Consider the following 12,484-nt stretch of genomic DNA (forward strand, 5'->3'; position numbering starts at 1 on the left):
TTATCTTCCCGAATGGTCATTTGAAAAGGGTGTATGCTCAGAAAATAGAGATATACGAGGTTACATCCAATCACTGAATGTCTGAATTACAACCATACTCAATTGATTTGTTGAGTAAGTATCATTAGTTATTATATAAATACACATGAATACATGCCGAATGAATGATAACCCCTAACATCCTCAGTGAAATGTCAATGGGGACATCGAGTATTGCAACGTTAAATTATACGTAACTAGCCAGTGGTCAACCAATATATTCGTACTTTATAAGTATAATATTATAGGTAGGTAGGTATATCGTATATGAATAGAGCAGTTTATATGGAGGATTACCAATACAGCCCCCTAACTTTGATCATAATCATGATCTGATTCTATCGAACATATTTGATTTTGATTTTGAATCTGTTACCAAATAGTTATTAGAATAACCCCGAATATGAATATGGGAACCCTTTGGATTCATTTCGACAAAGACGAATGAGTGCTGTTAACCGGGTGAAAGCTTACTTTTAGCAAATAACCTTGTGCCAGTAAATCTGTTCAAATATTGTAACTATTAACTATTTAGTATTTTCATGGATAGTAGGTTTATTAGCCATTATAAGACTAACATTATGAATGATTCAATGCTTTATCTTGAGGTTGATATCAATAAAAAACGCTGTAAATTGTTAAAATATAATTAAATCTTAAAAATAGATCCATATTATATATTTATTTATTTAATTATTTAACGAATATAATTCTTAGTATAACAGTATATTATACAGTAGATGGCAATTAACACAGTTAAAGAACTATCAATAGTTATAAAAAACAAATTAAACGAATTAATAATGTAACAGATAGCAGTAATAATAATAAAAAGTATATACAAATAATTATAGTATTATTATTGTACCCAGAAATATAGAAATATAAGGACATGTAGTTGTTATTATTAATCCAGTTCAAATAGTTATTCTACACAGTATATACCACCAGTATATATCAGCCTTCTTTTATATATATATGTTATATTCATTTTATATTATAATTAATTAATATTTATTTTATTTATAATATGTACAGGCTCAAGCCCAAATTACAAAATAGTAACATAACATGTCGAATAGTTATATTATATAACGTCACAGAATTATGGTACCTCTAATAATTGGAAACTTTTAATATCTTCCCTTACAAAAATTGAAAAATATACAAATTACTTTTTAACCCACGTATCTCCAATTATTATAATATTATCAACAGTATTTTTGTTATTATCATCGCGTTATGTAATTCCGTCCCAGCATATCGGTTGTCACACTTCTTACCATCAGTTTTACTGGCACCGTCTCCGCACCAGGTTCGGCTATAGTCACGCCATACTCACGCTGTAGACCCGATTATAGATGGTCAGATGGACTGTGCTTTTCACCCCTTTCGTACATATTTACTATATATTTTCCTTTTATGGATAGGCATTTATCAATATGAATAGAATTTATTGCACGAGGACATAGGGCAAATTTCGCAAACTCCGGTTCAAGATAAATGGAACGAGAGCACCACTTATAAGGGGACCGCAGTACAGAATTTTCAAATGTAACGTACCTGTTGAATCTTCACGCACCTTCACTACGCCACTCACACACACGACTATAGTATAATACAATTTTTTTAACTTGTATTACATTAAAATAAACAATAAATTTACGTTTACTGTTGAAATTGTCTTCAGCTATTTATTTAATAACATCAATATCAGCTATGGGAATCCCTGGCAGAGCGTACGCTACAACTGGACCAATCGATAAGGGATCGTTAGGCATTCCTAAAAACGATTAGAACAATATCCCAGGGTTATTGCCAGAATAACAACATGCTGTTGTAACACTGTAAATTATTTATAATATATCCATAAATAAAACAGTAGGATAATATTCTATTATTAATTGGTGGTTTCGGCCCGCCATGAAATGTGCACCTCTCGTATATTAATAAATACATCATAACGTACCGATCATGAATTCCTAGAAACTATACTAGTATAATATGCACATTCGCTAAAACAACAACTTTGTAAATCAACCAAATGATCGAAAACAGGTAAGTACATATCTTTTGGAAGTAGCTAATCCACATCGAACGAATCAGGTGCAGATTTACAAGTATTAAACAAAACACAACAGTTAGGTAATAGATTTAGGAAACTGAGTTGAAAGCCCTACTCAGTTAAACGCCTTAGTCCAAGTAAGAGACTTAGCCCTATTAAAAGCATACCTATATAGAAATCTAGATGATATAGATTTAGTTACACGTAGTAAAACTACTGTAGATTTTTAACACAAAGTATAAAGTTTCGAAAGGTAATCGCGAATTAAAAAAATTGCAGTAACCATAAGATTTGAGAATGATTTTAAATTGATAACCTTCAGCACTGGGCAGGATGATATTTAAATGCTTGGGATATGGGAGTAAGTTTAGTTGAAGATGAAAATGCACCAACGTTTGTTTAATTTATAACAACTAGATTAACCGGGAGAACGTTAAAAATTATAAAATATAAAAATATTTGATGACTTTAACACCGCATCAACTTTACAAACACAGCTAAATTCTTTAAAAAATGCGTAATGGCGAAGACATATTCAAATATTGTCATAGAGTAGAAAAATTATACTATAAATTATGTAGTTACCGTTGTTACCTACAGTTAATACATTAGAAAGTGAGACAAAAGTAATACACGGACACTAAAAGAGCATAAAATGACTAATACATCTGATTAGAACAATAGTAAAATTACGAATCCCAATATTTCTTGATATAGCTAAGCAATTGGTAAAAGCCTAAGGAGCAGAATATAATTCAGAGAAAGAGAGAGAGAGAGAGAACATTTGAGGTAGGTACTTAAACGACAATTTAAATAATAGAACTAATTACAATTCTTCACGAAACAATAAAAATAACTTTCAGCGAACAAATAATACCGGATTTAATAATATAAATTATACCGACGGAAATTTACGACTAAGATAACTGATGATTTTAATTTTGTTCTCTTCGCTATTGATCATTTGTTGTACTTCGTCTATAATGGCTTAGTACACCATGTAAATCTGTTAGTTTTATATTCGGGTTATTACTCCGTCTTTTATTTATTCCCAAACAATACCTACATATTTTCTGGTTTTTGTCTAAAACATCGCCGCCGTGTTGGTCACAGATGTAATTTTTTTTATAATTTATATTTGAAAATATGTCGTCTACAGCTGTTAATACTACCTACCTATTTTGAAAATATCTGCCAACTGTTACCAACAATTACAGTAATTTCTCCTGTGTTTCTTGTTTATTTTACTATTGGTTCGGTTAATTCTGCACAGCTTATTGTTTATGTTACATTTCCCGTGTGAATCAATGTGTTTCCGTTTTGTATTTTATGGTATATACGTATTTCTTACTAATGTGAATTTTTCGAATAAACATTAAAATGCCATTTTTTCCTATTTTTGGAATAGTTGTACCTCTCGCACACGCTTGGTTACCATTATTTTCTAGTATTGGTTGTGGTGCTCTGTAATATTCTATAATTTATATTACTATCTATGTGAATTTGCTAATTCAGTGTAAGTTCTGTCCCTATAACTAATGGATTTTTTGTTATGCACACTATTCTGTCATTTTCTTAATATATTATGCAGCTTATTCTGATGTTTTTGTTCCCATAAGTATATTATATTTTTATTTTATTTTCCGCTCTACTGCCCTTAATGTCGCAGCGAGATCCTACGGTGTCATAAGACTTGCGTGAATTATATCTTCACTTGCGGATGTAACTATTTGTCCTAAGGTTGTAGCTGCATATAATTGATTTGTGCAATTATCGTGTATAAATTATACACTTTGTTTGTTAATAGTAAACCTAACATAATATCGTCAGTTTTATTTTGTATTTGATACATTATTGTATTCATGCTTGTTCTTTAATAATTATTATATCCTTATACAATGAAATTGTTCTGTTTGGTTTGATACATTACCAAAATATTCAACTACCGTTTTTACTACAGTTGTTTGAACTTTCATTATAATAAGTAAAATGTTGGCTTCAGTTTCTTCTGTTTGTTTTATTGCTTTGTTGATTTTCCTTAGATATTTATCGTCACAAACGCCAAATAATGTGTACATTACCTATTTAATGTATTAACTCTCGTTTTCTTCGTATGGGTTCCCGATCAGTGATCACTGTTGGTGCGGTCCAAACTCTATCATAATGACATTCGTTCTCTCTGGATATTTACTTAATTATATAAATCAATTTTTACTGCTTGATACTTACCGCACAAGTCTATGTACCTAGTTTTTATAACTACATACTGCTGTTATGTTTTTTTATTTTTATCTCTAGTTACTCATATTTTTTGGTATTGGTACACTTTTATTGAAAAGTAAGTTAGAAGTTTGTATTCTGGTCCCAAATTCTCAAAATAAAATCTCCAAAATATAAGGTTCATAATATGTATAATATTTTGAAAATTCTACTTCATCACTATTTGTAGGATCACTAGTCATCCAATCTAACCAAATCTAAACGTAAAATTTTTTTACAGCCATTACTTATTGCTATATTTACATGACCATATCTAAATGACTAAAATATAATATATGCGTACATATTTTTATATTATTATTATTATTATTATATTTTATTAATATTATAAATTTATTGTATAGCTTATCTTTATTATACTTTTTCATAATATAATATATCGCTTGGATTATACAAATTATTTATATTATATGTCAAACGTTTACATAGGTAGTGTTATTGCCAATGACACCGAAGATTGTAATAAATCATACATTAGCTTATTAATTATTTCAGTTATTTTGGTTATTTCTGGTTTTGAGAAAGGTTCATTCATTTTATTGTTTGTGGTATTGATGTGCTCTATTGTCTATTATACACCTTGGAGTGTTTTCCAACCCTAATGTATATGTCTCACATGTACTTCACGCTCGAGTGCCAACTCAAATTCCAAAATTAAATTCCTTTATATGTCCCTTAAATAAAAATTAACCTATTTAATTTATATTATTATCTAATTGTTTTACTTATATACTTATTTATTCATTTGTTTTATTATAATATAGTTTTATATACATTTTGTGTACTGTGACATCTCATCGTCCTCACTGTATGACTAAATTTCTATTGCCTACTACCTCAATCACCTCAAATGGACCGGGTCTTAATGAGTGAAGTTTATTATTATGCACATTATCTTTTAATTATACTAAATCTTTTACTTGAATATCTCCAGGATTTTCCCTTTTGTTGTATCCCTTCTTACCTTTTATTTGATTTTTAATTAATTTTTTCAAGCAATCTTATGTGATTCCGGATTTGTGCATGTTTTGTTTTAAATAATTTATAACATTATATTCGTGATGGTTGTATACGAATTAATTGTTATTAACACTAACTGAAACCAGCAGAATAAATCGTCATTGAAATTTTAAGGACAATCAAAATAATAACATTTCGATAACCCACTGTGCAATTGGAATACTTTCAGCGCCATGACTCAATTACGCTCATGACTAATGAGTATTGAATAATGAGATATTGTTTGAAAAGAACAATTTTATAACATTACTGGGTAAGAACAATTCATGAATAATTAATCAAAATTCAAACATTTTTGATGTTCAGAATAATATAATTAAAATATTATATATATAGTTGTTTTTGATTATTTTAAAGTCAATAGTATGCACCATTTTCACGCTGCCTAAAATACGTAACGAATTTTCTTCATAAACACATAATGTATGTATGTAAATTGTATATAATATTCTAGCAGACGACTGAGGGTATTAAGTACTTCAAATGATATAGAAAAAAAAAATAGAAAAATAAATTTGTACGATATAGTTAATTATGTACCTATATATTATTTTTCTTTGTTGGGCATTGGTTAACGGTAATGATATTATTTTAACCCTCATATACATGGGAAATATTTCTTTGATTTGCACCTGTTTTGTCGGATTTAATAAAATTTATACGGGACCCGATATTCGTGTATTTTTTTCCATCGTTGATTCAGAATGCTTTCGTAGCAGACTCTAATGATCTTCTCGAGAAATAATGGGAAATTCGGAATTCTAATAATACGCGTACAAACGTCCAATCTACGCGTAATTTCCGATTGACTGCTTTTGTGCACGTAGGGGTATATGTGAAAGAATCGGGCAAACACATTAACAACGTGCTAAAAGTGGTTTCAGTGGGACAAAAAAAAAAAATAAGAAAAAAAAAATTGTGCACTAACGGAAAAACCAATAGCTTTGCAGTTTTGCCTCACGATAAGAACCTTAACGGTGAAAAAAATCCAAAAGGACTCACGAGTCGGGGTAATTACAACGAGGTATAGTAGGTATAGTTAATTAGTACGTCGTGATATAGTTTGCGTTTGTAAACAAAACGAAATATAATTTCAACGATATCGATCGTGGAAAAAAAAATCAATGTTTTTTGCAGTCTATAAGTACGTGAGTAAAATAAATGCGTATAGATAGGTGATAACACGTAAAGAACTCCAACGTGTGGCGAGATGAAAAAGAAAATAATTCATTCCATGTTGTTATTTCTATTGTTGATTTTAGTACATTATAATATTTTTCTAACTCCAATACCAGTGTTCCAAGATCCATTGGTGTTATGACGAGGGGATGAATGATGACTATAAACATTATCCTATAAAAAAAAAACATAATAATAACCTAGTAACCACATGTTATGGTTCGTTGAACAAAATAAAAAAGATAGATTTAATAACTGTGAGAAAAAAATAAATAAAATACCCAGCCCAGAAGACAGTAACGTTAAACATTATTTATGACAGTCTATAATAAAATACGTTTAATTTGATTTTGGATAAAATCGTAGGGCACAATACGATTTGTTATGTTTGCGTTTCGCACTCGTGAGCAATATAACATAAAACAATTATCTCGATGGTTTGTCCCAAAATGTCAGGCCACAAATTAATATTTGAACATAACCAACCTTTTGTGTAATATCAATAAAAGTGTAATATCCACACAGTTTTACATTATGATTTTATACAATATTAATATTGTATAGAAGTCAAGTGTCGAAAATTGTAAAAAAAAAAAACATTCAAGTATTTAAATAAATACTAAATGATACAAGTAGGGGGCAGCGTATTAAAATAAACATGTTAAAATGATTAATCACTCCGCCTTTTTTTGTGTGTCGTTGCCAAAACCGTATATAACGTACGTTTTAATATTATTACATAATTGCGTATGTTTCTTAGGATTTTAGATTTTTATTTTTTTTATTTGAAAATTCAACTACAGCCGTGGTTATAAGCTATAATTCGAAAATTAAGAAATTTTTTTTAAAAATGGTAATTTTTTTAATTCATTCAGAGCTTTTATGTGGTTCTTGTGCCGAATGTTCAAAAATCTTTGAAAACAAATTTTTATGTTATTTAATAATTACATTTTAATTGGATACTATCGTATATGTTATCGTATATTAGGAGATTCTAATAAATTGTTTGTTAAAAATGAATTGAAAAATATAGAATCTTGTAAAAAAAAGATAGTATAATACATTAATACCTATTATATGTTTATTGAAATATCCCTACAAAAATAAACCAAAAATTCATTTTCTATCCTTGTGCCTGTAATAATTTATGTATAATATTATATTTTTAAAACGGGGCATAGTTCAATAAAATGGACCAATTCCTAGAAGGGAAAATATATTAAAACTTGGGTTATACACAGACTTTACGCGCGTCATCGTATCATATGGCAACGGACCGAATGTCGGTTAGGTTAGTTGATGTATAGAATAGAAGTATCCCTTTATGTTCCTATAAATATCCGCAAAATCTTCTCGCAATAATTATAAAAAATAAGCTTAGGTCAGTACCATTTTCTAAAACCTTATGCTTTGCTTTTGACTGTAATTTAATATGAGTTCCTATATTATATAGTTTATACGCCGAGACGAACATAAATCAAATTTAAAAAAAGTTTCCCAACAAGATTACAATATTTGTTGCTAAAAATTATAAAAACAAATGTTCCCATAGAAAAGAATATGTCTCCCACGGCGAACGCCCTTTCCTTATTGTTTAAAATGAGTGAGTGTATAGGGCGATTGTCTAGAGACCAATTTTTATAATATTATTTTGTAAGGCGTTCAAGGATTTAGCGATTGCTCGACTATTTTATAAAGTGTTTATTTTAATTTTACAACACTACGCTATGTGCAACCATACAATATAAATACTAAGTAATGGTCGTATAGAAGCGTTCTAATACAAGAAATCCGTGAATAATATTATGCTTTAGGTGAGTGATGTGTGACTTAATTTGACGCACAGCACTTCACTAATAATCCTCGGGAAACAAGCGATCTCAACCTAACCAGGAGTGATGAGTCTCGCAAAAAAGCGTAAACAAGGCTCATTTCGACACAATTTCGTCGTATCAAACACCACTGTTTAATTCTCACTTTTGGACGATGACCTGAAAACAATTTGATCGGAATCGGTACGTCACGATGGACGCGGTTTAATCGGTCAGTGTTCATATTTTTCCGACGACTGACCGACGGAAAGTATGGTGGTTACCCACTTGCGATTTACAAGTAACGTAAATCATTCTATATGAATACTGACGGTCGCTTCGTTATACAATCTCCAACCACAACCACATTGTATAGGCTACAATAGAGAGTAGGTAATGGAGACATGAAAATCGTTGTATAATAATCCTATATAAATATATAATATTTATTATTGATTTTCCAACACGTCTATCATATTAATAATTAATATTCTTTATTATGAGAAACATAATATGATATCTAATAAAAAATAATCAATAATATTGATCGGTAGGTAAGAGAAACTGATTTATTCATTGATTCACCGAAGTCCTTGTTGGAGTTTAGTTAGGTCTGTACTTAGTAGTGAAGTAAATAACTTCGGCTCTATCGTTGAAATATGTCGAGGAATTCCAAAATTATTAATGATGTTTTTTTCTTCATTTTATATTGTTTTTCAAAAACTCAACAAAATATCTTCAGGGGTATTAAGTTCCGTTTTATTATTTGAATAGCAACAATGCAACATATTATAAAAATAAAAGGAACACTGTTTTATGGATGTAAAAACTGACACGAGAAATATAAAAAGATATGGCACCAGAAACTGCATGACAGATATCCATTATAAAGAATAGGTCCTACTTTTTCATTTTCGATTTCATATTTAATCTTAAATTCTGTTCAGAATTCGTCTTTGAAAATAATTTATTCATGATATTAGTTCAAAATATATTCCTAATACATTTTCATTTAATATTCAAACAAAAACTAAACAAATAATCACGATTGATTGATGGCCCATACTTCATTGGTCATAATCGAAAGACTCATTAAATTGCAGATGAATCAAGAAAAAAATTAAATAATTAAAATTTTCCACAGATCATTATTTTTATTATTAGCACAAGATTGTCCGATTACGGCCCCTATAGTGTAAACTGTATAATGTATACTGTATAATATTATCGATCTGCTTTTATTTAGTTTTTACAGATGATTAAAAAAAATATTGAGAATTTTCAATTTTGACCTCCCAGAAGAACCAACTATACGTCTATACCTATATATCCAATTGTCCACAAGAAACCTCCATCGAAGTTGATAATTAATGATTTTTTTCTTCTAGTACAAACGTAAAAAAAAAATAAATAAAAATGCCCAGATTCTAAAATTAAATATTATTATCATAAATTGCATGGTTTTAAATTTAACTTGTTTTATAGATAATACAGGTAATAACAACTTTTGAAATAAATGTCTAGTGGAACAATCTCGCAATAAAATCATTTCTAAGGCACTGACTCTTACGGTAAATATAAAAAAAACCAATCTAAATTTTTAATTTAATTATTTTTGATCATATGATATTTACAAAATATTATTCAGCAAATCGCCAAAAAAAGACAAATATTATTTTTGGTAGGTAGTTACTAATTAGTAGTTTAATTTTCTATTGCTTAATACAGTTATACAGTACATTTTTGGACCCATTATCTTTTTGAAGAAATAAAACAATAATAAGAATGATAATAATGGAATGTTTCAAGTTTCTACGGCTAATAACTATTACAACGAAATGTATTTTATATTTTATATTTTATATTTTATTACTCTATTGTAATTATAGTATTATTTATTATATCATATATTATTGCTATTAGCTTGTAAGTTACAAATAAATACCTATGCGCGACTTACGGCATAATGGTGTGAATAATAAAAACTTTAAATTGTCTATTGTAGCTAAAAAAAAAGGCCAAAATATTGTTATCATAGTATGTCTAGCCGTTTAGGATAACTTCTGCAAATATTTAAAGACAATTTCAAGCATCAAGTCTATACGGTTATTTTTTTTTTAAATTACAATAAAGGAACAAAATTGATTTTGTCATAAACTGGTTATACATAAAATATATTCCCATTTCCTCTGGTTATTTTGAAAAATACTCGGAATTTTCTAATTTTCCTCCCCAAAGTACCAACTTTTTCCAATTTTCTTCAGAAATGTCTCTCAAAATGATGAATTATTGAATCATTTTTTTTCCTCAAAGAGCAACACGTAAAAACTAATAATATTGAAAAATATTTTAAATTTTAAATGTGTATCTACAAATATTATTTTTATGACGTATATATTGTACTATGCAAGCTAGAAAAACAATTTTCTTAATTTTAGCTTAAAAACAAGCTCTGTTTATATATTGTGATTGTTGTGGTAGTTTTCTAGTTTAATCAACTCATCTAACGTAACAACAACGCGTGTCTTTCACGTAATCAAACTTAGTTGATATAAATCAACTAAATCTCAACACATTTTTGGAAAAAATATAAAATATATAATACGTTTATTACACCTATTAGGTTTATAAGGAAGCTCGTTGCTCGTGTACTAGTATTATCTTATTTTACGTGTGCGTTCCACGGGATTATATGAAATGAACGAAATTTCCTAAGATTATAACTCTGGGCGCTTCATTGTGATTCATGTTGCATGCGCAAAATTTAAATAAAGAGTAAAACATTTTCGGGAAATTGAAAAATTGCTAACGTATTTTTCAATCACATAATCTAAAACATCGCATAAATATTATCAAGAGTTTCATTATAAACTGTACTCGAGGGTAAATATTATTTTTAGCTTTATCCTCATTCTTCAATGACACCCGATAAAACGAACATGGTCTAAAGTTTCACATTTTTGTCCAGACAGAACGTCTTGTTTCCGCATTTCTGTTTAAAACCTTTTAAAATGCATATCACATTCAACGTATTTTGTATCGTATTATTTTTATAATATTTAATTATTTTCGCATTAATTATTATGGTTTCTTTCCTTTCGTTATTTTATCAATCCATAAAAATAACAATCTTAGCTTAAGCGCAATATATACAAGAGAAACATAAGCTAAACTATTTATAATTATCGAAAGAAAACTTAATCTAATTCAGATGCATCTTCGATATTATATTTTATAATTATTATACCCCCTACGGCCAAGTTCTCACATCAAATATTGATAAGTTATAATTTTTGAAAACGACGTACAATATCAAAACTGTCTGGTCAGTGCTCGTATCACGTACTTTACAACTCAATTTTTCCCATTTACATGCATATTTATTTTTTTGGGTCACGGCTCATGAGTATGTGTTAGTTTTCACCGTTTTTTATATTTAAAAATACAAGTACTATGTATAATGTATATATGGTTACTGTTTATTAAATTGCGTAATTAAGTATTTTTTTTTTCAATAAAAAAATGTCCCTCATGAGGTAGGAATTTATAATTTTTTGTCAAAAACTAAAATGTTGAATATATTTTATATAATTGATATATACGTATATATTTTAAATTATCAGTTAAAAGCAGATAGTATATGAAGCTTAAAATAGATAATGAGTGATTAAAATAATTTATGCATTTTACCGGTTGAAATAAACTTGCATTAAAGGTTAATATCCATAAAGATGAAATACCCACGAGTAAGAAAATAATGAGTTTCATATTTCACCATTTTTAGAAACAGGTCTATTTAACCAACGTTAGTTTACAATGAAAAGAATAAGCTTTTTTTAAATTGATTATATCTGTTACTGAAAAAATGCCATAATAGTCTTTTATTTATATTACTTTGAATAAAATAACTCAAATATGGTGACACATTATTTTATGGTGAAAAATCACTTTGGAAATGAAATTGGTTCATTTACGAAACAGGCGAGTTCGTCAAGTGATAAATACACTAAATATTATCATGTATAGAAAAGGAAAGGAATGTAACACATATTGAATTTTCCGAAATAATAAAAACCAAACAGTTATTTTT

General features: G+C 28.5%; 1 protein-coding gene across 1 annotated transcript in view; it reads right to left on the reverse strand.

The window, feature by feature from the left end:
- LOC132951831 (octopamine receptor beta-3R-like) overlaps positions 1-12,484 on the reverse strand; it is a 192,384-nt gene that overhangs the window by 117,118 nt on the left and 62,782 nt on the right. The window lies entirely within an intron of this gene.

The sequence above is a fragment of the Metopolophium dirhodum genome, chromosome 9, assembly GCF_019925205.1.
Source record: "Metopolophium dirhodum isolate CAU chromosome 9, ASM1992520v1, whole genome shotgun sequence".
In the NCBI taxonomy this organism is placed as follows: Eukaryota; Metazoa; Arthropoda; class Insecta; order Hemiptera; family Aphididae; genus Metopolophium; species Metopolophium dirhodum.